Below are 27,182 nucleotides of genomic sequence, written 5' to 3'. Positions count from 1 at the left end.
ATAGAATCGTCGTTTGTTCTGTAGTGAGAGTTTTGAGCGTTAATCGAGTAGTCTGGCTAGAAGTTTGTATCGTTCGTTTAGTTCGGTACGTTTAAGTCTTGTATGGGGAGGTTCCAGGTAAGTCTCTTGTCCTAGGTACATTCCAAGGTACCGCACATGGTCGGCTGGTGGGGTATAGGTGTATGATGTAAGAAGACAGGTGGCGGAGTTGGTCGTTTGAATGTGAAGACTATGTATTTAAACTTAGTTGGGTTAATTTTTATACGCCATTTTTCTAACCAAGGTTCTATTGAGTGAAGGTGGGACTGTAGTGAGCGTACTGCGAGGATATGGTCAGAGTGTGTGGAGAGAATGGCAGTGTCGTAAATAGAAGTTTCCGGAGGAGGAATTTTGATTATCACAGTCGGGTATCCCAAGTGGTATTTAGGGAATTTAGCATGAAATGCTTTCCTTAACTTATAAAAATTACTAACTATCATCTTTTACTGATCTCAATAATGTACTACGTGAAGTGGGGCATCGTAGAATGTATTTACGATGTGACATTACTCACACGACCTCCTGATTACATACATTATCTATTCAACAATATATGCAGCATTTTGTTCTAACATAAAGATTGCGTATTTCATCGTAAAAAACGCAATTTTTTGTAGTTAACAGGAAGAAATTAATATATTTGATTCATTCATTTCCGGTTTGTTGAAGCATATTTTACTTGTTGACATTATTAGAATCAACTCTGTACTATTCATTAGTGCATAAATTTACATTTCTTCTATCTAATAAGTACTTGGTATTAAAAGTCGGTCATTAAAATAGGTATAATCTTGAGTATAAATAAACTTCTGCCGGTAAAGATAGAGGTTCTTTTCGACTAGGACGGAGCAAAGAAATATGGGAGTACAGCGGCCTCTAGGAATGAGGTCATAGACCATGCTGTGCTGTTATGGGCCATTAGATACAATCACTTACCTACGTGATGATGAATAGCAGGTGGACATTTCACCTTCCGCTGGTAGACCGGAATAGCTAACTAGAGTGCTAAATCTAATATAAAGTGCAACAAGTGCCTTGTGACAGCAGCTCCTCAGAGCCGGTTTTTGGTATCTAGCACAACTTTGTTCAACTTTTACCCGATTAACTTCGCCAGTATCCAAGTTAACCTTACTGGAGGTTATATACCAGCTGACATGTTTAGTTCTTTCGTGTGAAGTGACTAACGATTTTAATTAATTTAACAAAATATAAAGTTTATTTTTATTTATTATTAATTTCCGTGACCTAAATTTAGTTCTGGTTAGTGTGAATGCCGTTAGACGAGATGCGAATTCATTGGTGTAGGCTGGTCACATAGGATTTATAATTAATAATAATTACCTACTGTAAAAAACAGGTCCTTGTCGAATACATTAGAGATCTTTTACCTTCACTTACTATACTTAGGTAGGAGGATGTATTTTGCAGTTTTCGATGTCGAAAATTCACCGGAAATAACCGTTTAAGTTTCCGCGAATCCGAAACATCAGATTTGTTCTTAGCAAATGAAATTTTTGATACTTATTTCTTGTTGAAACTACTACTATTCAAGATGTACATTCAAAAAGCGTAGAGTCTCCAACATCATAGTTTTTTTTTGGCCAGAGAAGGTTGGTAGTATGTGGTCGCGCAAGCGTCAGGCAATTGCCAGAAGGTACAATGATGGCGGAATCAAGACGGTGTAAGGTTTGGGAGCCGAATGTGAACGGCTAAACCGGGTTTTGGTGTCGTGAGTTCGGTATAGTCTTTCAGGAAAAGTTGAAGTATTTTACGGTGCAGCTGAAGTCATAATATGAGGCTTAATTGATCCCAGGTCATCTTCTTAGACATCCAGCCAGAACTTAGATTAGATTGTTTTAGACGGGCGGCTCCACCAGAAAGGGGAAGGAACGCAGGCAATCCAAATGCCCATTGTTCCCCGCCCACCCATCATCTCATGAGAGATACCGGGGCTTTAAAAACAATTCCGGCTAAAGGTTACCAGATGCTAATACAATAAACTAATAAAGTAGCAACAGGACACTAGGGAGCATGGCGACTTAATCGCCCAGTGCACTGAATAAACCTAGAATGTTCTGGTAAAGATTACCAGATGCCACAATTTCCAGTAGGGAAACATTTAACCTCCAGAAGAAGAAGAATCTAGTTTTAGAATAAACTGGACACACCTTTACAAAGTGCCGCACAGTCTCATCGGACTCACCACAGCCAGCGAAATTTGGCGACTGGATAAGGCCGCATCAGCCAGAACTTACTTGGTTAATTGAGTATTGGAAGCCAACAAATAGGTCTTCCTTGTTTGGTTGCCAAAACATATGGAATACAGGCTATTACGGGACCCGCATCATCGCAGGATCACTCCTAAGTCCTTTCACGAGTAGTTCCTATTCGGTTACTTAGAAACTCAATTACTCTTATTGGTATTTACACAATAAGTCACTACAAACTCTTTAAGAAAATATGTACTACCTACCGTACTGAGATCAGCTGATTTGGTGAGCAACTCCGAGCAAATAGCAAGCTCCTCTCCACTTCCCCCTCCTATCAGCGATATCTGTAAACAAAAAAAGCAGTTTTAAAGCGAGCAGCATTTTAAAAATGTGGTTGCTATTAGACAATTGCGTCAATTTCCTTTGGTTTTTCTTATTAGTTAATGATCCAAATGTATTTGGTTCTTAAAACAAAATGGCTGACTAATCACATTTGGAAGTTAATCCAAGGTCAGCTGCATCGATCATTGTACCTTGATAGGGTGACAACTATTATTTTATCTTAATCGATTAATTTAATGATCTTTGCATTTTTCTCTAAAATTCTATTCAAAGTTACACCATTAGCGCTTTTTTCTATAACATTGACAAATTACTTTGTATATTCATGATCATATATGTACAATATATTTCTATAATTATCATTTTTTTTTATTAACGACCAAAACAAAAAAGAAGAACAATGAAATAAGACGGACATCCGGTTGCGATCTGCCTTTACATTGTATCTCGCGCTAACGACTATCATTACGAGTCTTCAAGGAAACATTAAGACAATTTTCTTGAAAATATTCAGTAGTAATATTAACAGCTCAAATTTCTTGCATCTTTAGTAAATGTTTTTATTTTAAAGTGCCAAAATAATATTAAACGCATTAGTGGGAATCTTATTTTTGTGAGAAATTGGGTAATCCGGAAGTGGGATTTCATCTTCAGCTATTTCCTGCTGATCATTTTCTTTTCTTTCCCTTCCACGCTTGGCACGAGATTTTCATTGGTGTCAATAAGGGAAAGGAAATACGCTGAAGGTATGCCATTTAAAAAATCACAATAAGCACGATATTTCCTAAGGGCGACAATCAATGCCCTGACGATAAGCTTTACAATCCTTGTAAGATCCGGCGAACTTAGGGGATTAGAAGACTTTTTTTTCTTTTTCTTTTTTAATTTTAAGGAAGAAATGTTGCATTAAATCGACAGGGACTCTTTTTGTTTTAAGTTTACACACATCTCAGACATAGTTTGCTTTATTTTGCCTTTGTTAGTGACTTAGTGGCCATGAACAATAAAGTCGTAGAAGTCGATTGGCTAATGAAATGCAAAAGGGACGGCGCATCAAGCAGGAAAAGAATCCTGCTTCCTGTAAGGTCCAGATTTTTGTGTCTCAAATCATTTACTTCATTTTCTTCACGCTGTATTTAAATTCACATCTTCTAGAAGTTCTATTTGTTGTTGATATTAGATGAAAACGCCTTCATTTAATAGTTTGTTTTAGCTCACGAAGGGGATACGCCATTAAAAAAAAAAGGGATAATGCTAGTTTAATTAAATCTAGTTAGATATATTTTAAGAACTACAACTTCTTTAGAATGTTCCTGGGTAACCGTTCAGGGTAATCCTGCTGGAGATATTCTAAAAGCGAAATGTGTAATGAAGCGATGTATTGGGAAGAAGGATACGAGGCGCGGACAGGAAGTCCAGGCGTGCAGGAACGAACGGTATCTTACAGGCCGCCTTGCGGTCCGTTACTCTTATACCCTATTCAGTTCACAAGACAACCTACTAACCAACTACATGCTGCGCGCTTCCGATTCTCTTTTATATAAATTACTAAATAATATATATATTATATTTAACATATTATTATCCTTTCATATATTATATAATAATACGCAATTAATGTTTCAATAAAATTTTTTATGAAACGATAAATTTTTAATTATATAACGTGCATCCGAGCCTAACTTAATGAAACAGCTGTGAGTTATTAATTTTATAATTTTAAATCTTGCCGGTAAAAAGTCCTGACCGCCAATCCTGTAAAGATCCTGTGATCCTGTGACTGCGGACATTCAACTTTATGGGAGTGCAAATCTCCAAACAATACTTTCACTCTCATCCTTCTAAACCTCTGTTTCGCACTACTCTATACCAGGATACCAGGAGCAAACAACGCCCGCTGCCTTGGGGTTCCATCCATGCTGTAGATGGTCGTTGAATCCCCGAAGATAAAGGGAACAGAACTACATAGATGGTTTTGATAAATTTAAGACTTTAAGGCAAAAGTCCCTAAACTCTCTCAATTGATATTGAAGTGCTTATTTATAAATCATTGTGCGAATTTCTTTCTTGATTTCTGTGAACTTGGTGGCAACAACGAAGAAGTATCTAATACTTAAAGAGGTAGATTCCTAGCCTGATATGTTTGTTATCTGTTAGGTCTACGTTGCAAGCGTTTTTGGGTGGCACTGGGCCAAGAACATGCACTTGGCACAGTAACGGTGACCTGGCGGCTGGACAAAGAACACTCTTCCATGTGCAGTTCTTGCACATTTTTTTTTTTTTTTGGACCAAAGAAGAATCAAGATCACCTAGATGTGATGCACATCTCGCAACCTTGCAATAACCTGAGGTTTTCCTTTCAAGAAACTAACAAAAGGTCGCCACCAATAAGTGGCTATTCTACACAGAGTAGTGTTGGTAGGACCCAGAGCTCCTAGGTAAGAGCATTGTGCCAGGAATAGAAGGAATGCGGTTAAAAGAAGTCCTGTATACCTGCCAGATTTTTTTTGTTTCCTTATAATTCCTGCAGGTGAGAGAATAGAAGCAAATTGAGGGGTATGTGGCCAGCTGGTTACCTCCAATCGGCTTTAGTAACCTCGGTTTCCAGGCTCTTCTCTTTTATTACTCAGAATAGCCATAAAACTTGGATATTCCATTGGGCATGCGCACTAGCGCACGTCTTGGAGCGATGCTAGTAATTTTACCCCCATATATTATCGTCACATTCGCAGCCTTAATAAAGATAATGTTTTATTACTATCGTTCGTACTAAAAGAAATAATAACTAACAAAATGCTAAGCTGTATAATTAGATGATAAAATAAGAAGTGTGTAACTAATGCCAAGTTCAAGCCTACGTAACTTTATTTCTATTTTCTTTTAAAACATCCAATATCCTTCACGCTCTAATTTAGATTTACGTCACTTTCTATTTTATGAACATAATTACTATGAACATGTGTGTGTGTGTGTGTTGGAAGTAATTAACAAAGATGTAAAGACCAGCTGTTTACCTCCAGCTCCAGTACATGTGTGCTGTAAATGAACGTTAAGTCAGTTGGTTTTGAACTTGATTTTTACTTGAAAAATACGGTGCAATTTTCTACTTTTTTTCGGCCTAAGTTTCCGCCCAAATAAACCGCTGTTGTTGTATATTACACAGGATGTCCCAAGATTTATGGATAACGACTTTTTCTCGGAAACTAAGATAGCTAGAAAAAAAACTAAAAAAATACGTGTTTCCTTAGTTCTAACACGCCCATCAAATTGCCTAGCGAGATATCTCTTTACATGCCTGATCGACACGGGAGGCTATTCAGTTGGTTCACCTCGTTCTCCGGATTTGACACCTATGGACTATTTCCTTTGGGGATACCTGAAAAACAAGGTGATTATTCATAACTTTTTTTCTTTCTTTTCTTATTTCAGCTTATCTAAAAGCATTACTAAATCTAGGTTTATTAGAATCAAGCCGGGATGATTGCATGTGTAGATGGACTAAAGCAAAGAATAAATAGGTGCCTGTAACTCGGTTTAAAGCCGAATCTATTTCTTTGGCAGTAAGGGACAATCGGCAGGAAAGAGCATGTCTATGCATCTCTAATGGTGGAGGCCTGCACGAGCATGATCTGTAATATTAATGAGGAGTAAAATTTGTAATTTAATCGAAAAACCGTTATATTATTTTGTAAATTTCTTATAAGAACCATATTTTCATTCATAACTTGTAAAATATCGCTCACAGAAAAAAACCGTTCAAGTAAATTTTTCTTTAAAAAAAATAGAGGAATCTATTTCTGAAATAAAAACCACACCTCCCCATTTGGAAAAATGAAGTTGGTGCCTGTATCTCGCTTCTGGAAGCACCGAAAAAAATTTACAAAGTAAATTTGGATTTCTAACAAAAAACTAAGGGAACACGTATTTTTTAGTTTCATTCTAGCTATCTTAGTTTCCGAGAAAAAGTCGTTATCCCTACACCTTGGGACACCCTGTATATTGCAGAAGAAAGCTAGATCAGCAGACATCTAATTGGGTATTAATTTTGTTAAAATGAAATTAATCTATTGGCTGTAGAATATGAACTATTTTTGACAGCCACTTGGTCAAGATCTTGCTGTTTCTTAAGTTTTATTTAATCCATTTCTTTTATTGAGATAACTTTCTTTTTGCGGCTTTATCTTTATCTTTTTCATCACTATTTTGGTCTATCATTAAAAGTATTACAAGCGATGTTATGTGGTCCTAGAAAGTTCTTTTTTGTGCATCACTTTGAATAATTGGTATAAATTTCAGATAAATATTTTTAGAGAATCCAATTTCTATTTCTTCCTCTCCTTCATTATGTGCTTCTCCAAAATCTACACGATTTATGCAAAGTATACATACTTATTTTAGCCCCAGATGAAGCAGTTAAAATAATGGTTACCACATTGTACAAACTAATATTAAAGTCCACTTTACAAATACGTGACTAAAAGTCTGATTAATTTCAGGTCTCTTTCAAGATATTCACCTTACTCTAAATCTATGTTTACGAACGTTTAAAGTAGAAAGGTAAAAATAATTTCGGTGGGCTCTCACTCTAAACTGTGAAGAAATATAGCGTCAAACCTCTTAAGATATTTTGTTTTTTTACTTTCTTTTAGAGCGCTTCTAGAGAAAGAACTTACACTTTACAAGAGATGGATCTTCTCTTAATGATCTCGGCTCTCGACGTCCTGAAAAATTTGAAAGCAAAAGTTTTAGGAGGGAGTGGAGGGGTGTCTTTAAAAATTGGCATCCTGTCAAATTCCCACAATTTAAATTTTTTATCCTAACTATTCCCGTTAGGTTTTGCTGGTAATTTTTTTTTTTTTCTAGGAATAGATTTTAAGTAAGTTCCTCTCTTCTGTGGCTACTTTTAGAATGTGGATAAAATCCTTTCTTTGCTGGAAATCGATTGAGAATTCGTCAACAAAATCTTAAGAGGATTGTGGGGGATCGATTAATTTTCTAGTTGAAAATTATTCTTTGTAAATCTAAGGTATATTATAATTCTTAATTATTTGTTAAATTATTATTTAAATAAACACTTATTAATTTCGGGGAAAAAAAATATGGTCAGAAGAGAAGCTAACCGAAGTGATGGTGGCATGCTAGTTGCATTGCTAGTCAATTTACAATTAAGGACACTCAGTTGGCTGTTAGGACCACAGGTACCTGGCATACTTCACTGCTTATTATATACGGGGCACAGTTCTGAATTCCGCCTTTACGACAAGCACACTAGCGAGCTCTAGGAGAGAACCAAGGAAACTACATTGTTCCAAGTCTAACTTTAGTTCGAAGAAGTTCCAGTAGTTTGAGGCTAATTATGCTACTCGCTGCCTGAAAGTCAAGTAAAGATGGCGCCTAATTTTTTTTTTTTTAAAGTTGGCTTTAAGGTGGTGTGCACGAAAACGACGGCGAGTTCTGCTAAGTTCTGATCCGAGATCCTGAAAAAAAGTGCCACATATAATCCTTTGAGATTCTTCGTCTCTGTCTCTCTCCGCAAAAGTGCTACAGCACTTTCAAGTGTACTTATATTTCCACAATATTTCGACCTCTAATCTTGGTAGTTCGACTTGTAAGCCACGCCACAAAAAGTAGGCGATTACTTTACTATAGTTCACAGTAGCGAATAATTTAAACCGCCCAGACACTTTCTACCTTTCATTTAATATGAACACCTCACTTACAGACAGACAGACCGAGTCATTCTTCAGATTTTCATGGCCGTGTAGTTAACTAGGATTAGAAGAAAGTATTCTGTGCTGTACCAATAACAGGTCAAATAATTGTAACCATCCAGTGAAATGAGAGCTTCCTAATTAATTAATTGAGTTGAAGTTATTCTCGTAATCCGTTCGTGATGATGATTTTTTCTACGATTTCCATGTTTGCAAAACGTTTGCCCCCTTCTCTCTGCACAAAAGTGATCATGCACATGCAATGTAAGCTCTTTAGAAAGCTGGTTCAGTAAATAGAGGGTAAAAATTAATGAGCTAAGAATCCAAATACATAATTTTCACGCTCCGATATATCTGAAAGGAATTTCACTTCCGACTGGTAACCATTAAGATTAGCTACTTGGGATTCTCATTGGCAAATGATCCACTAAAAAAGATTTAAAGTTCTACGATTTAAACTATTGTCGCAGCATGAATACAATCATTACATAAAAAGCAACTGATTTAATTAAAGATTCCTCAACGTATACATATCAGAGACTGACTCAAGAAGTCTGCTAGTGAACTGCCAGACGGAAACGGAAGTGAAGTCGAAATCTCTACACCAAACTGATTATTCTGCTACTGACGATGGATGAAGGTTCAATACGCATGCGTGCTACGATGGATACAATGAAAGAATTCAGAATTTTGATACTTGACGACATGCATGAATTTTGCTGGTGTGTTGAAATTCGATTTCCGTTGAAATTCCGTATATATCGTATAATAACGTAGTATATAAACAGTGCACCAGACATTTGTATAAATATCTCTCGATATATGATTCACTCTTACGTTTTGACAATAACAGTCCCCGGAAATGGCCACAGGGAATATGTGTTGTGGACTCAACAAGATCTTCTAACTGACGTCGAACCCAATTTTCTTCCGCCCCCCTCCCCAAAGTAAGAAGAATTGTCAGCTACCGGTGTGGCAGTCTATGCATTAAGCTCTCAACACACCTCAAGTTCTTAAGAAAGCAAGCAAACAAAAAGAACGTTGCAACAGCTTGCCACAATCCAGGGAGGTTTTTCTTGTAAAAATAACAACAATGCGCATTAGCTTAGTTTTTCCAACAATACAGCGCTTGATGTATTGGAATAGACAGCTGGCCTAATAATTACACAGTTAGTTAACTGGATTGTGAAATTACTTGAGACTTTTTTTATTTTCGTAATAATAATGAGCTAGAGTTTCTCATAAATTAGAATGTTTTGAAATACCGACATTATTTAAGTATGAAGTAATATGAATTAAGTGAACAAAAAAAAAAAAAAACTTAAATGGCCAAAAAAATCAATGTATTCTACTTCGCGATTTGTATTTTTATATATTTAGGTACATTTATTTAATTTGCACATTGTGATTTGTAAGTTTAGTACTGAACGAATCAATTGTGAGAATAACTGGGACTGGGCTCTTTATAAGCGAGTATTTTCAGCCTCCACTCATTATCTTCTTACTGCAATTAAATAATGTAAAGTAGTGCCTACTAACTGCAGAAGGCCTATTACGTACGAAGGCGGTAGCAAATTTTACTAAAATTTTCTCCTATACCATAAAATAAAAGAGGCGCCACGGTAGCCGAGTGGTTAAGAGACTAGACCCGCAATGCTAAGATGTATTGTTGGTTTAGTAGGTTCGATTCCTTCGGTCTAGGCCTTGGATTTTATTTAATGGTTAATAAAAGAAATTTATAGTAAAGTATGTTTGCTAGGCGGTTATAGGCTAGACCCGCAATGCTAAGATGTATTGTTGGTTTAGTGGGTTCGATTCTACCGATCTAGCCTTGGATTGTATTTAATGGTGAATAAAAGAAATTTATAGTAAAGTACGTATGTTTGCTTGTCGCCTCCGTCCACGACACCTAATTTTGTTAGTTGGACGTAAAGCCCCGCCTGAAAAAATTGGCAAAAAAATAAAATAAAATAAAATACTAGACTAAGTCTGAATCGGAACCCAGAATCACAGTTCTTTATAGTCTTGCGATTCTCGCCTCTATTGGCTAGGATACTGACCTGCCCTCTGACTGCAATCATTACTGATTATCTTAAAACCAAAACTGGCATTACTGTTCATTATTTTTGGTGACTGATTCATTGTTTCAATAGGATGAAAAAATAACTGCCAGTTTCAGTCATGATATTTATTTATTATGCCGGAGCTTTCGACCTAGGGACTAGGTCATCTTCAGGGCTTATTGTCTGTATGATAAGCAGACAAGACAGAAGACACACCTGTCTACATTGTCAATTAGCCCTGAAGATGACCTAGTCCCTAGGTCGAAAGCTCCGGCATAATAAAAAAAATACAAAACATGACTGAAACTGGCAGTTATTTTTTCATCCTGTCAAAACATGACATGATTTCTTTTTGAAATGTTAACTTGTTTGAGGTAGGTCTCGAAAAGAAACAAAAAAAGGGGATTATACCTATCTGCAAATTGTTTCCCCGCGAATGTATGCTTTGTTGCGGTAGTCATTTAGTGATTGCAACCGTTTTCTTTCTTGATTGGCCTTTGATTGTGAAATTACATTTATTTGGTACAAGTTATTTCGATCATTCATCAAACAAGATTACATTTTATAATGATATGTTTATCTATTTTGACTTTGACCTTTTACTTGAACTGTGGAACAAAATGAATAATATAATTTTTTTTTTTAGTTTATGATAAAAAAAGACTAGTTTATATTTTTCATAATTCTATGAGACTGAAGACAATAAAGTTTTGAAGCTTGCTTGCGTAAAGTTGAAGACCTCCCGTGCTCCTTATTTGCTCACTGTTCATGGGAACAATGATGTATGTGTGTATACTCTGCCATGAGAATGACAGGAACAATGGGCTCACCTGGTTTAAGTTCACCTCGAACAGTGGGAAGAACTGCGCTGTGTGCGTGCAAATTGCATGACAATGAAGACTCCTCGGTATGTGCTCGGTCGGAATGTTCACTGGCTAGCCAGCCAGTCGACTGCTGAGTTCACATTCAAGTGGTCGGATTTTTGCCTCTTCATTATTACTAAAGATGAAGTGCCCTAGGTACTCAAACTCTTTTTAGTAATTTCCTCAGTGAAGCACAACTAATTAACAACTCTCTTAGCGCACAAAACTTGAAAATGTCTTTTCTATAGACCTAAGACCACATTTCTTTCTTCTAGTAAACAGCTAAACAATTACTTCTTAAAAACCCAGTTCGTTTTAATAATTTAGTATGATATAATTCACCATAATTTAGAATATTAACCTACGAAATTTTAACGAACGCCAAATCAAGGAAAACTCTAAGATAACACCCAAGTTTCTTTCTTTGGGGGCGTCGTGTAAGCCACGAACATCTGTAGAATAGAGGTGGAGCAGTGGATTTTGAAGGAACATCGGAAACGGTGGAGATCCCGAGCTGTCTGCCGCCAGGCTAAGGAAATCCTTGGCCGGTCAAAAACGGCTATAGTTGGTTTTAGCAGGTCCCGGATCCGCCAGTTGGTTCAGGTTGGTTGAGTGGGCATGCGAATTTAGTGTATTCATCTTTTCAAATGCGGCCTTACCCAGTCTCGCCAATCTGCGCTGGCTGTGGTGAGTCCAATGATACTATGCAGCACTTTGTAGAGGTGTGTCCAGTTTATTCTAAAACTAGATTTCTCGTCTTCGGAAGGTCAAATGTCTCCCTACCGGAATCTTTACCAGAACTCTCTAGGTTTATTCCAATGCACTGTGGCGATTGAGTCGCCATGCTCCCTAGTGTCCTGTTACTACTTTATTAGTTTATTATATTAGCATCTGGCGACTCTTAGCCGGATTTGTTGTTTTAAAACCCCGGTATCTCTCACGAGATGAGGTGTGGGCGGGGAACAATGGGAACCATTTTGGATTGCCTGCGTTCCTTCCCCTTTTTGGTGGAACCGCCCGTCTTAACCAATCTAATCTAAGCCACGAACATTTTACCAATCATCACCTGTTCGACAAAATATTCCTAAAGAACTGGAAATTAAGTAGAAAGATTCTGGACGCTTGGGAGTTAAAATGAAAGATTGTGAACTATGAAAATTTCAGCACCCATTTTCTCTTAATCCTGCAAAGATTGGTTTGTGATGCTAACGAATCACTCCCCAAATGTTCGTGCGTAAAGAAAATCTCCAATGTCTTGAGGTTAGCCAATCGGGTGCGGTTTTTCTCGCCAGATTTTCTTTTATTAGTTGTTTATTTTGTAACATTTTTTTTTTTGTTTATAGAATAAAGGAATTGATTAGAGATTTTACTTTCTCCTAGAATTAAGGGAAAGTCAAAATATATAAATATATATATCTATTGTAGATGAGATGGTGGAAACAATAATGTATTTGTAAGCGATTTACCGCCATTATAAGGCGAGCCGGCTTACCTATTATAGATCAAGTATAATAGTCTAGGTTCCGTTCTATTAAGAGACTTCCCCATTATAGCCATCCTTTCTTTATTCGTCTAGTTTGCTATTATTATTTTTTATTTCAGAGAGAGAGAGAGAAATCAATATAAACTGACCGGAAATAATGAAAGCAGCTGCCATTCTTTTAGATAGGAAGGCGGTTAATTCTGAGTTTAATTTTACTTAAAGGCTAGGAAGTTTAACAATAACGCTATCAAATGTCTTGTTCCATGGAAAAGATGATCCCAATTCTTTGTTTGAACGGGAAAATTCTTCCCAAGCAGAGGGAGATTTGAATCATAGAGGGACTCATTTTCCAGTTAAACCGAATCCGCTCCAATAAGTCCTGAAACTCAGTCTGGAAGCCTACGCATTCTGGCTTGCGGAAATGCGCGGGATGTCCTCTAGCTTTTGGTCAGGCATTGCCTAGTCCCAGTTCATCACTTTCCCGTAAGATTATTGGGGAACTCCACCTATCCAGAAGCCTATAAATCGCCCATTTTATAGATTTGTAGTTTGTATTAGAAGGGCGGTTGCACCAAAAAGAGGAAGGAATGCAGGCAATCCAATATGCCCATTGGTCCCCGTCCACCCCTCATCTCATCAGAGATACCGGGGCTTTAAAACAACAAATCCGGCTAAAGATTGCCAGATGCCAATACAATAAACTAATAAAGTAGTAACAGGACACTAGGGAGCATGGCGACTCAATCGCCGAGTGCACTGAATAAGCCTAGAAAGTTCGTTAGGATTGCCAGATGCTACAATCTCCGGTAGGGAGACATTTGACCTTCCGAAGACGAGAAATCTAGTTTTAGAATAAATTTTATAACTAACTGTATGAAAAAATATATAGTATAATTTTACGAGTAATTTAAAGGAAGAAAGTTATTTTTTATATAATTTTATATTGAATTCAATTTAACAAACTAGAAATGTTATAATTATTTAGAAAGGTTCGCGTAAAGATTTTTAGTAACAAACATTCTAAACCGCAGCAACACTAGGACAGATTTCGAAGATTTTGTGGCCATCAGTGAGTGAAAGATGCAAATCTCTATGAGAGAAGGAAAAAAAAATATTAAACTAAAATTTGTTTAAGACATGATCACAATGATGGGGACTTTCTCCTGCAGCATCAGTTTGCTCTGCACACTTTCATCAGACTTAACTTCAAACGCAGCATTTTCACTGGCTATTTACTTGTCACAATTATATCAGCTGATTGACAATAAATTTACAGTTTATCGAAGAGGCAGCTGGCTGGTGATGATGGAAAACTGTGCGTAAAGTTTCTCGATTCTCTTTTAAATGAAAAACACTAAACCCACTTTCTCTTACTGGAATCTGGGAGTGTATAAAACTGTTAGTTATAAAAAAAATATAATTGTTGAAAATTGGGTTGATTGATCGACTTGGTTTCAAATCGATCGGTTGGATCGATTCATTTACGATACATACCGTCTCGCTTTACACTTCACTGAAATCGAAATCTCTGCCCCAAACAGTAATAATGTACTACTGAAGATGGATGCAAGTGCGAAACCCGGTCAGCGATCCCACAAAGATACTTTACTACGACGGATACAATCAAAGATTGTAAAATATAACCTAAACACTGCTTATCCCATTCTATCCCACAACTATCCCAAATCCCAATTTCACAATAAAAATCATTCAGATATAAATTTTAGGGCATTTTTTTTTTTGATAATGGTACAAGGAGTTCTGGAGGAAATCTCACAGGGAAAGCCGAAAAGTGGACGCGTGCAATTTCCGTTTTAGGGAATCCTCTTTCAAGATGGAATTCTAGGGGGGAGCAGTTGATTCCAAAAAACACCCCACTGAACACATGTTGGTGTATTTACTTTTATTTTGTATGCAAGAACCAGTGGGATGTTATTCAAATTCAGTGACTTTCAGGACGATCAAAAAAGAGAAATATTTAGTCGAATTTTCGGTCATTATAAATACCCAACAAAAGTAGTATGAGAAGGCGGATACAAGTACAAAATTAAAAAACAAAAAAATACGCAGACTTCCTCTGTCTCTAAATAGAGCTCCCGGAAATAAGTACTACATCGAATAAGTCAAAAAATTCGAAAATTTGGTGTTTAAGTTCTTTTAGTTTGGACTGAAGTCCATGGTGAAGCATGCGTTGTTGCATTTTACCAGAAAATTTTAGGCTGTATTTTTAGAATAGTGCTGTTTTAGTATATTGTACGATTCTAACTTGTATATAATATTTCAATTTGTAACTCCTAACTAACCAGTATTCCAAATTGTGGAAGTGTAAGTGAGCTGTAAACAAAGTCATGTAAGTGAATATGGCGAAATGTAAACTAGGTAATGTCACACAGTTTTAATATGAAGGTCAATGTAATACTGCTGGCCAATTATATATAATACATAATTTTGTATATATTTACATAATTACGATCTTAACAGATTGGACTACTTATAATTCTATTTAATATTTATAAATTTGCGTGGTTAGTATTTTAGTTCATTTAAGAGAACAATTACTAGCTCTAGTAAACTATTGCAGAACTAGTTACATCTGGAGAGTGTAATTCTTGTCTAAGTTAGAGCTGTCAGTCTGACAGATCCTAAGTCTAAAAATCTCTAATTAATAATAAATTATCACGATTGCGTTTAGACTGACTGTGTACAGTTTTTTTGTGTGATTGAAATGATTGAAAATGACTTCCTCTGAAACTTTTAATTTTTTTTGGGGGGGAGGGTACATTTACCCGACTTCCGTTTTAAACAATCGCATGATTTTTTTTTTCTCTCTCTCTCTTACGACCTCTCCCTAATTTCTGGCCTTCGAAAACAGCTTTTAAAGTAATGGACTAAAACTACGAACTAGTCTCCTTTAACAGCGGAATTAGAGCAGTTGTACTTTCATAAGTATTGATTGCTGTTGCATTCTATGTTTAAACAATTAATTAACAGAATATTTGGTTATTAAACCATTAATAAATTCTCTAGCTCTACCGCAATAAACATAATTTATTGTAATATAATATTTTATTATTCATATATTTTATTAGGCAACATTAGCAGAGATTTTTATCGGGTTTGTTGATGTTGTAAACATCCTAAATGTCTCATTTATTCAAATCTTGTCTGTTTTTTAATTTTAATTTATTTGTTTTCTGGGAATTTGAAGCAAACTGTGAAAATGGATTTTTTTCAAACAAAACCAGAACGGAAAGCCTCTAAAAGATACAAAACTAAAGTGGCTCACGAGATTCACATTTCCGGTCTGGCAATGTTCTGTAATACGTCTAAATTCTGGCCAATCAAATCTTCGAAATAAACGATAGATTCAAAAGTGCCCCCTCAAAAAAAAAAAAAAAAAAATTAATTTCCTAGACCTTCATGAAGGCAATACCTAGTTTAAAAAGAGAAGGCGTTAAAGTCACTTTGTGGAAAAATAGCAAAAAAAAAAATGAAACCATGATTGAAGTATAACGTCACTTCCGTATGTGACAACTTTGGCCCAAACTGTGCGACACCTAAATGAAATGCCGTTTATCCCAAAATTATCCCAAATCCCGTGGGAGTGCTCCCACCCTCTCGGAAAAATAAAGAAAATATTGCAGACTTACATACACACCGTGTTTTCTACAGATCATTGTCTAAAACAAATTCTTCTTGAAACTCAGGGTATCTGTGAGAATGATTACTTGCAGGGCAAACTTACGTATAATATCGAAATTGTGCACAATTTTCTAACACCTTCTTCAATGATGGTTTTAGTTTTTTTTTCGACCGTTGTTGATGGATGATTTTTTGAGGAATATCGAGGTGCGGGTCATAAATAACAACAACTTTTTTTTTTGCTTTATACCAACGTTTCGGTAATTTTTACTACCTTCTTCAGGGTATTATAAAAACGTTTGCGTAGTTTCATGTTGAGCTATATCAACATAACTGTTGGTATAAAGCCAAAAAAGTGGTTTTTATTTATGACCGCACCTCGATATTCCCCAAAATCAACCTTCTTCAATCTGTAAGAGCACTCTACCAGTAATCTGCCAAACAAGAGACCATTTTAATAATAGCACCCCGATTATTTTTTGTGGTATCGATCTTTGACAAGAGAAGCGTACAGAATTCTTAGAAGATTTAGGAAAATAGCTGACAATATAGAACTGAACATTTTCTTAGGCTAGTTTAGCTGCAGGCGCAGTTCATGTTTAGATCTAAGTTTTTTCCCCCTTCAAAAAGGTGGGATATTACAGGTGGGTGCCGGTAGAGAGGAGGTACGTATGTGTCGGGCAGGCAAGGAAAGATGCTGTGGTCCAGCTATAAGAATCCTTCCACCAGCTCGGCCTACTTCTATCGATCTGTGTTATCGAACTGCCGCATGCATTGGCTCCACAGTTACACGGTTCTCACACTGTAACGGAACCCGTTACCAAAATGCTGTTGGTGTGCATGTGTGTGTGTATGCCTTGTACATTCCAAGCGTATTAGCCTTCGGTCTGTTCTTCTACATATAATAGAACGTAGACCCATTCTAAGTAGTTTTGCTCCACCATTACATACCTGCTGTTAGGTAACTGGAGACCACAAGTGGAAAGAAAAAGACCTCTACAGGTAAATCGTTGTTCAATAACCTGAATAAAGCTCTTTCTACACCTTTTAACTTTGTCCTTATCTAAGGCCGCTGAACAAAAATATCTTTGAACTTAAAAGCTTCATCACATTAAATATTTACATCATTTCTTAGGGGATGACCATTTTTACTTATTCAATAAAATTTATGTAAAGATAAAGTTGAATTATTGTAGATCTGAACACTAGCTTGATTGTTTTAATCACGAATTCTAAAGCAAAATTTATATTGTAATTACCATAATATTATTTAGACCTGCGAAGCTAATATGTATTGCGGTTTCTGGGTTCGATTCCCGGTCTTAGGCCTTGGATTTTATTTAATGTTTAATATGAGAAATAGTAAAGTATGTTTGTTAGGCGGTTATAGGCTAGACCCGCAAAGCTAAGATGTATTGCGGTACTAGTCTAGCCCTTGGATTGTATTTAATGGTTAATAAAAAAAAATTACAGTAAAGTATGTTTGGCGGTTATAGGCTAGACCCGCAAAGCTAAGATGTATTGCGGTACTAGTCTAGCCCTTGGATTTTATTTAATGGTTAATAAAAAAAAAATTACAGTAAAGTATGTTAGGCGGTTATAGGCTAGACCCGCAAAGCTAAGATGTATTGCGGTACTAGTACCTAGCTTGGATTGTATTTAATGGTTAATAAAAGAAATTTACAGTAAAGTATGTTTGCTAATCGGTTATAGGCAAGACCCGCAAAGCTAAGATGTATTGCAGTACTAGCCTAGGCCTTGGATTGTATTTAATGGTTAATAAAAGAAATTTACAGTAAAGTATGTTTGCTAGTCGCCTCCGTCCATGACACCTAATTAGTAGTTTAAGCCCCGCCTGAAAAAATAGGTGATTACTTCACTATAATATTATTTTTTTACATTTAGTCGACGTTTCGGTGAATACGGATTTACGGGAAGTCTAAAAAATACCAGCTGGAGCGGAATCTTGCAAACCCTTCAGCAATTACGGATTTCCGGTTAAACTATTTTTTTTTTTTTTAAGTCCAGAGTTTCAGCCACTCATTTAATTACTTAAATAATAATAAGCTACCACATATTAGACTGAAATAGCTCTTTCCAGGAAAGCGTAGCCACATCATGGTCAAAAAAAAAAAAAAAAAAACCACTTCACACCCTGGAAAATTTGAAAGAAAATCGTTGCAGCGATAAACAATCGCCTGTCTTAGTCGATTCTGTGAAAAGGCATTTTCAGTGATCGATTTTTGTTGTTCTTCACTAAAACCACCTGTAAAGGATCGAAGATTGTAATGGTATTGAGAAACAGCTGGGAAACCCTTTACGAAGTTCACACTTGAAAGTCAAGTTCACATAAAAGTTATTTACTTTTAATTAAGCTCAAAATGTGCAATAGACATATTTAATAGACAATCAAGGTTGAACAAATTAGAGGATTCCATTTTCAATTAACCTATTGTTCATATCTACAATAATTCAACTTTATCATCACATAAACTTTTATTGAATGAGTATTTTTGACAAAGCGTATCTTCTAAGAAATGGGTGTAATTATGTATCTTACGAAGCTATGGAATTTCTTTTCTTATTTTTAGTACGATGTAATTGTTTTAATTATGTTTATATGAGTATATCTTGTATATTTATAACATTGTCATTTCCTGTAATTGGCCAATTTCATTTTTATTTAGTTGGTAACATTGCAATGATTTTAATCTCTTTGTCAATTATTTTAAAACAAAAGAAATCATTTATGACCTTAGAATTGGATTTTTTTAAAAATAGAAATCTTTGTACCTGGAAATTGTTTTTATAAGAAATCATATATTTTCAATAATCAGTATTTCTTTGGATTGTAATTGGATAGAAGAGTACCGTTATACTTGCTCGGGTATTCGTAATACTGAAAATAGGTCTACTTAGAAGGTGAAACTACGTCCTACTGAACACAAATATTAGTATAAATCTTATGTTTTTATTTTTTTTTTTAAATGATTTGAGGCGCGTCAACATCTAAGGTTATTAGCGCCCGGAGCTTTTTTCAGTGCATAGCCGGCCTCCGGACAGTGTTCTCTGGTTACAGACAACACTGTCCATCATCGGACAGTGAGCTGTAAGAAGAAGCTCCCTAGGAAGAGAAAATCTAAGGGTCAGCAGCTGGATTCGAATCCAATACGCTAACCCAGGGGTCGGCAACCCGCGGCTCGCGAGCCGCATGCGGCTCTTTTATCCAAATTGTGTGACTCTTCAGCCTGCCCAAAATATATTGAAACGAATTAAAATTCCATTTATTAAATGGTTTTTTCCCCCCAAAATAATTTTAAATGTGATAGGTTCGAAATTGAATAGAATTATACAATATCAAAATAAAGTACTTGATTTATATTGTAAGACTGCCGCCTTTTCATTCCTTAAGTTATTATTTATTTGTTTATTTACTTCGCAATATGTGAAAATAAATATATAAAACAATTAAATGTTACTGAATACCATAAAATAATAATTTGTAAATACAAATGATCTAGAGAGTTTGTTTACACAATCATCCTTGCGGCTCTTGGTAAGATTTGTTAAAATTATTTAAGGAAAAATGGCTCTCTACTTGAAATAGGTTGCCTACCCCTGCGCTAACCGCATAGCTAATCCCTTTCCTTACAAATCTTATTTCTAAAATTTTGTTCATGCGCAGTAACCTTTATAATTTTTTTAAAACAATTCTTTAGATCTTAGGTTATAGAACTGGTATAGTTTGTATTGGATGGTTAGGTACTTTAGAGATAAATTTTAAAGGAACTATCCTGAAGTTTACTGGGAATGAGTAGCATTTAAAGTTCCAATAAAAGAAGGTCGTGTAAACAGCCTTTGGGAACATCTGCTCTTTTTATTTCCGGTTCTCGAAATCGAATTCTCGAAAACCTGCTTAATTGCAAAGCTTCCTTAATGAAAGCGTTACAATTGAGCTTTTTCAACTTCCTGTCCATTTTCTAAAAACCTTTTTTTTTTTTAGGACTGGTGACGTCTTCAGCGTATTTATGTCCAGTTTAAGCTCAATGCAGGAAATCGCAGTATCAGTTGATAATTCCTCCTCCTCATAGAAAAGAATCTTCCTGTAAATCATTATCAAAGACTAAGTTCATACTACATTTTATCTTTCATTTTCTCTGAAAGTTTATTTATTTTTGAAAAAGTTATCCAGATAGTAAATAAAGGCTATTTCTAGTAGATTGTCTGGAGTGTATTGTATTTGTGCGTCAGTCGTTTGCAGCCGAAGAGATAGAACAGGCGAAAGTACCTTCCTCTATTAATAATAAAAAATCTTTTACATTTTAAAAATATTTTCAGTTTGTGTCCAGCCAGTCGCATTCGAAATCGTGAACATTTGGACATTTTTACAATTAAATTATTTTCTTTCTGTTTTACTTTATTTCTAACTCACTTTGTTATCTACAAAACCGTTGATAAGTCTATCCCCACTCTAGGACTGACCAGCAATAGAAATCACCTTTTACTGAACATCTCTGGGTGGAGCTTCAGAACTGTACCACAGCTTACTGTATCTCCAAAATTAGTCACAGATGAGCAATCACGTAACCGTACAGTTCCGCTTAAATAGTTTTAAGAGCTGTTTTAGTCTGGGAATAAATGGTTGGGTCCGAATTAAAGGACAGATGTAGCCACGATTATAATTTACGGGAAATGGTAAATTTATTTTTAATTTTGATGGCAAGCAATGAATAAACGTGCAAAACTTCCTTTACAGACTATTTTAGACGACGCTTCAAATTGCCCCTAGCACTTAAACGCTTAATATACAGTACTATCCTCAAACCTTTGTGGACTCATGGACTAGAGCTGTGGGGTTCAGCCAAATCTACAAACATACGGACTGTACAAACTACTCCTATAGATATTTGACGCTCCTTTCTACGTGACTAACCTCACTCTTCTCAGCGACCTCAACATCCCCCATTCGTACACCAACTCGCCAAGACTAAATATCGTCCAGTTCCATACTGCTCTCTCTACCTGCTCAAATCCTCTCATACTGTCTCTCTCCTCCTCTGACAATCCTCCCAACAATCCACCCAGCCGACTGAATCATCAATGGCCTCGCGACTTCCTTGGCAACTGAATATCATCCGTCTTCATCGATTTTCTGATTACAAAAAAGGGAAAGTGATTCAGATGTTTTATTTTTCCATAAAAATGTATCATTGCACAATTGCTAAATGATGGCAGTTTGGTTGATTGAACTCAGCCTTCTGCTTAGCTGAGTGTGTAATTGATAACAGAGGATGCTGCATTCGGAAATTATAATGGTTGAAGTCCATTATTTCAGTTAATATTCAGTGAAACAATTAAAATTGACTTTCATTAAACCGTAGCCAATAATATTCCTTCCTATATTTAGGAGATGTCGAAGAATTTTATTCGAATAAAAATAATAAAAAGGAATATGAATACGATAGATCTCGATTCACCTAATTGAACTAATTGCATTAATATCGATTACAAATGAATTCAGGTGAAGAAGATTCATGAATAGGGGTCGCGCGAGGCAGTCGAATGTTAATCCTTTTTCTGCAGAAAGCTTCCTTTACTAGAACTCCTCCTCCTTAGAAGCACCATCGATAAAAGGGAATAATAACACTTAACATATAAATTGTGGCTCCCTAAGAATTTGGTGCAAGATATCGAGATATCGAAGTTATTAAAGAAAAAAAAAGGAAGGTAAAAGTGTTGATAATCCATGGGAAAAGCCACCATTGAACAGCAATCGATGCTTAGCAAATGTGATTAGAAAGAGACAGGTGTATGGCTATGAAAATGTCTGGAAAATTTGCATATGTATACATAATATATACATGTGTATGTGTGTGATTGTTTGCAAACGTTATGGTGCATGTAGTAATAGAGTTAGTATTAAGAATTACCGGATAATATTAATAATAACCGCGTCTTATGGTCAATGAGATTTATATGCGTAATAATTATATTTACCCGTAAATGTTAACAATGAAAGGTGATAAATATAATGAAAACTGTATTTATTGTAACTTGAACGTTTTTTTTTACATAGGTGAACATTTACGTACATTATAGTCTAACCTGGAATGAGCACGTTTTTGGGACTAGCCTGTATCCAGATTTGATGGCCACCAACTAATCTTTAGGAATCTACTAAAAGTATTAACGCAGGCATTTTCCAAAGATTTATTTATTTATTTATTTGTTATTCACAATTTACAAAGAATAAAATGTAATAAGTGAATACGATAAAAGAAGTCTTCATGGCTGGATCAGCTTGAGGAGAGAAGCTGCCCACCGGCAACACTCTCGCTGGAGTTTCTTGTACTATTGAAGCTGGTCACGAGGCCAACAGCGTTTCAATCGTCGTGGAGGACGATCTGGAATCGCTTTGGAGGCAAGATTTTGTACCAGAGGATTGGTACAGAATGGAAGAGAGTCAAAGAATTTTCTATATTTAGATTTACATTCGTCAGTTACGTATGAGATTTTGAGGTCGTTATGGAGGGTGGAGTTAGAGACATAAAATGAAGAATTCGTAATCTGACGGAGAATTTTTGATTGGAAGGTATTCTTTGTGAATTGGAATGTTTGGCTGAACTCCACAGTTCGAATCCGTAAGTCCTGATCGGTTTGAGTACGCAGTTGTATATTAGTCTTTTATGTTCCAGTGGTAGTTTGGATTGTCTGCCAATTAGTCGCAATAGTAATTTGAGTTCAAGTCTTTTCAGTTTAGTGTGCGCACAAAGATGTTAGTTGGGTTTTGTAACTGTGGTTCTGCTAGTAAATATCTTGATGTGGAAACTGGACATACCTTCGGAAGACACAGTTACAGCTTCAAGTATTTCTCTTCTTCTGTACCGACCTAGTCTCGCTATTTATGGTGAATTTTTGGGATATTCAGATCCTCTGCAGAGGTGACAGGAAGTTGAAAAATGGCTCCTACGATTTTGTTTTTCCTAAACTTTATGGGTAATATCCCATAAATGTGAATTCGATCGTCAAATTCTATTTGAAGTATTTTTTCAGGAATAATCATTTTAAGGGGTTCTGATGAGGGAAGAATTATGTATGTTTTAGAATTGGGAGTTGGTAATCATGAGAACGTCGAGAAATGTGCAAAGAGAAAGTCGTGAGAGGGTCCACTTCAAATATTTTCTTTCAAGATCGATTGTTCTGTGTTCCAAGTCAGAAAACCAATTATTTACAATAATGTATATACGTACAATGCTATTTTTATTACTTCCTGTAACCGAGTATCCATTATTTCGCGTCCCGCGCTCCATGATTACACAATACTCATGTTTCCTATCTGTTCGTGGCTAAAGCACGTACGCATTGCCGTGCTGATAGCAGTTGTGTCTGGCAATGCAGTAACAAATATTATTAAACAAAAAAAAAGCCCGTAAGAAATGTTTGCCCAACCCATTGTGACACCCTGCTGGATTCCAGCCATGTTGGAGTGACACAGTTGGTGTTGGCTCACTGTTCAGCTAGAGCGCGCGCTAATCTCTCTCTCTCTCTCTCTCTCTCATATCCACTGCGTCACTAATCGTTTTCATTTTCCATGCAGTTTTACCACAGACTCTAACACCTTACATTGGTCTGTGGTAATAGAAGGTTTCCGTTTTTTTTTTTTTTTTTTAATTTGTCTTACAGCTAGTGGAGGGGGAAGCATTGCGATCGTGTGACGTTTCGACATCCAGTTTTTACCGGAAGTGCTCGCTTTGGGGGCCTGACAGTAATTAGTCACGAAAATTCCTTGGCCGGAACTACTTCTTCACTGATTACTTTATCAGTTTTTTCCACGAAATATTCACGAAAACTGTTTTCCACCCGATGGCTTCTATGATTTTCTTTCAACTTTGCGAAGCAGGGGCGTATTCCAGCTCTTGGTTAAAGAAGTAAATGCATTATTTTCTCATTTTAAAACTGTTCTTGCATTTAGGATAATCACGTTTTTATTGAGCTCATATACTATGTTTACAAAAGAATTTAAGACCTGATCACGTCATAGAACAAAATTAATAATTAAGTCATTTATTTCAATAGGATGAAAAATTAATTCAAGTTTCAGTCATTATAAACTTTATTATGCCCAGCTTTATTATATTAGGGTGACTAGGTCATCTTCAGGGCTGTGGAACAAACATATTTACAGTATATTTACAATTATATTACCAATTAATTATATTACAATGAATATGTATAATGTAACGAAAATTTACAAAAATATTTACCTAATTTACAATATACTGTTTTACATCATTAGAGGATTGGTGTGTCTTCTGTCTTGTCTGTTCATGGACTGAATGTGTTTGGTTGTAAGGAAGTAAGTGTTGCCAATTGTCAAGTATTTTGTAGTAAGTTTGCGTATATGTTGTTTAAATTGTTCGTGTCCGTTTTGAAATTTAGACTGTTTTTCTGTCTTAGATATGTGTATCATTTCTAGGTCGTAAGCTCGGCATAATAAAGTTTATAATGACTGAAACTGGCATTAATTTTTCATCCTATTGAAACTATTATTCAGTCACCAAAAATAATGGACAGTCATCAATTTAATAAGCTCATTAAGGTTCTTGGACAGCTCCAAGACATCGGGTTGAAAACCAGGTTGGACGGCACTGGTTCCTTGGCAAGATATCTCGGTAAACCCTTGGAAAACTGGCCACAACGAGACGGCATAGCTTTGAGTGGGTTTCCATGATACCCTGAAAAGGACCTAAGCAAGACGTAAGCAAGCTTCCAACTCCAAAAAGTGATTTCTGCGAGGAAACCGTGGCAACTAAACCACTGATCTAAACCCTATAGTGAAAAATCTAAATATAAACGAAATACTTATTAAAAATAGCCCAAAATGATTTCAGCTTTGGACCATTGAACGCCATTGCTTTTTTTATATTATCTGGACGGTGTGAAGGCTTTCCGAATGGAAACTCTTCCCTTACAGTACTGCTAACTGTCCTTTCCATCTTTTTTCTCTCTCGAAGATTGCTCAGACAAGTTCGGCTTCTACCCCCTTTTAATAGGAGTTCACTAGGGAAGGGATTAGCTGTGTGGTTAGCGTACTGGACTCCCATGCGGAAGTCTCGGCTTCGAGTCCAGCTGCTGACCCTTAGATTTTCTCTTCCTAGGAGCTTCTTACAGCTCACTGTCTGGTGATGGACAGTGTTGTCTGTAACGAGAGAACACTGTCCGGAGGCCGGCAGTGCACTGAAAAAAGCTCCGGGCGCCAATAACCTTAGATGTTGACGCGCCTTAAATCATTAAAAAAAAAAAATAGGAGTTCACATTTTTTTTAATTATATGAAATGTATGTATTACAACAAAGAGTTATCAGGATTTCAGAAATATTTAAGTGGGGGCGTGGCCTCCAAAAAAGGATTGGAAATCGCTGCCCCGTAAGGTTTTTCTCATTGCATTTTTTTTTTTTTTAAATATCAGGGTACTGGGGCGCACAAATTCCATGAATCCCTGCAAATTCACTAAATTGGCCACTCTTTCAATTAAAACCTGTGACGTGATAAAAGAGAAGCCCAGTTAGGTGTCCAGTTTCCTTCACTACAAGCCACAGTTATTTATTATGTCATCTTTCTTTTCCCGCTTCATAATGTTAGTGGCTTGTTATTGAATACATTTTTTTTTTTTATCTTGGAATAGACGATAAGAGAGTTAAGGCTGTGTGTGTGTGTGTGTGTGTGCATTAATAATAAATTATGACGTGCGTATGATTGTGTAAGGGACAGAATGAGATTGTGAACCCGTTAAGAAAAGGCTCTACACTATACATTCAGTGATACCAACGTATTAGGTGCGATAGAAAGGAAATATGTACCGTTAAAATTGCATGTATTATAAACATGGCTGTGGAAATGGGACACTCCGATAGTTCGAGGAGTTGATCATTCTCCCCCCCCCCCTCCCAAAGATATATACATATAATCTTCCCGCCACCGCCAAAAATATAAAGGTCTGTTATCCTCCCTCTCACTACCGCCTACAATCCGCTCGTTTTTTCCAGATAACTGTTCCACACTTTATATTTATCTTATCTAATTTATTCCACTATAATGACTATAAATGACTGTAAATGACTATATTTGGGTCATTTTCAGGGCATTTTTTTAAACTTTTTCCCAACATTACTTTTATGCAAGAACAAAAAAGAATAGATTTTATATTGTTGTCAATCTTTGATGGCTTGTTTATTCAACCGAAACTTGATGTAACAACATCAGATAGAAAAATTTGATAAAATCCTGATCTTTATATGTACCTATTGAAGTACCTGTTGCTTTACAGGAATTAGCAAATCAACCAAGCACTAATTAGGGTTGTGTGGGCTTATTTCCCTCATTGTTTGCCATGATGTAAGACTCTTTTTTTTCCGGTTTAGATGATAGTTTGTAGCGCGGTATTACATCTTGGTCGCCTATAACCAGGATGACTTTCCCATTGTTATTGTGCCAGGTGTTTTGTAATTAGTGCGTTTTATCGAGGTTTTATAAAGTAATGTAGATGCCTCCCCCCCCCAGGTGGGCTCTATGTCCAAGTTATCAAATTAAATAGTTTTTAGACGAAGGCGACTAACAATCGTACTTTATCACAAATTTCTGGCAATGTTCAAAATATTTGTTCACTAAATTATAGCACACCATTTAATTTAGATTGACTGTAATAGGAGGTATCAATCATTAAATCTTTAATCATTAAAATCCCAAATGGCGGGGAACAATATGTGAACACGAAACATGACCCACAATTTTCTTTTACCTATTTCCCAAGAAAATAACCATTATTCCCAA

The 27,182-nt window shown here is 36.1% G+C and overlaps 2 protein-coding genes across 7 annotated transcripts in view; one reads left to right on the top strand and one right to left on the bottom strand.

The window, feature by feature from the left end:
- The window catches only part of Rab3GAP1 (RAB3 GTPase activating protein subunit 1), a 116,237-nt gene that overhangs the window by 59,143 nt on the left and 29,912 nt on the right, over window positions 1–27,182 (top strand). The gene's annotated exons all lie outside the window — the stretch shown is intronic.
- The window catches only part of haf (leucine-rich repeat and fibronectin type-III domain-containing protein hattifattener), an 87,964-nt gene that overhangs the window by 51,090 nt on the left and 9,692 nt on the right, over window positions 1–27,182 (bottom strand). For both annotated transcript variants that reach the window (XM_074132436.1, XM_074132439.1), the window contains exon 2: window positions 2,513–2,593. The gene's annotated coding sequence lies outside the window, so the exon portion shown is untranslated. The remainder of the gene's footprint in view (window positions 1–2,512; window positions 2,594–27,182) is intronic.

This window comes from Rhodnius prolixus, unplaced genomic scaffold (genome assembly GCF_049639745.1).
Source record: "Rhodnius prolixus isolate KJV_2025 unplaced genomic scaffold, Rpr scaffold_4, whole genome shotgun sequence".
In the NCBI taxonomy this organism is placed as follows: Eukaryota; Metazoa; Arthropoda; class Insecta; order Hemiptera; family Reduviidae; genus Rhodnius; species Rhodnius prolixus.
The sequence above is the reverse complement of the archived record's forward strand: the minus strand, read 5'-3'. Positions and strand labels throughout refer to the sequence as shown.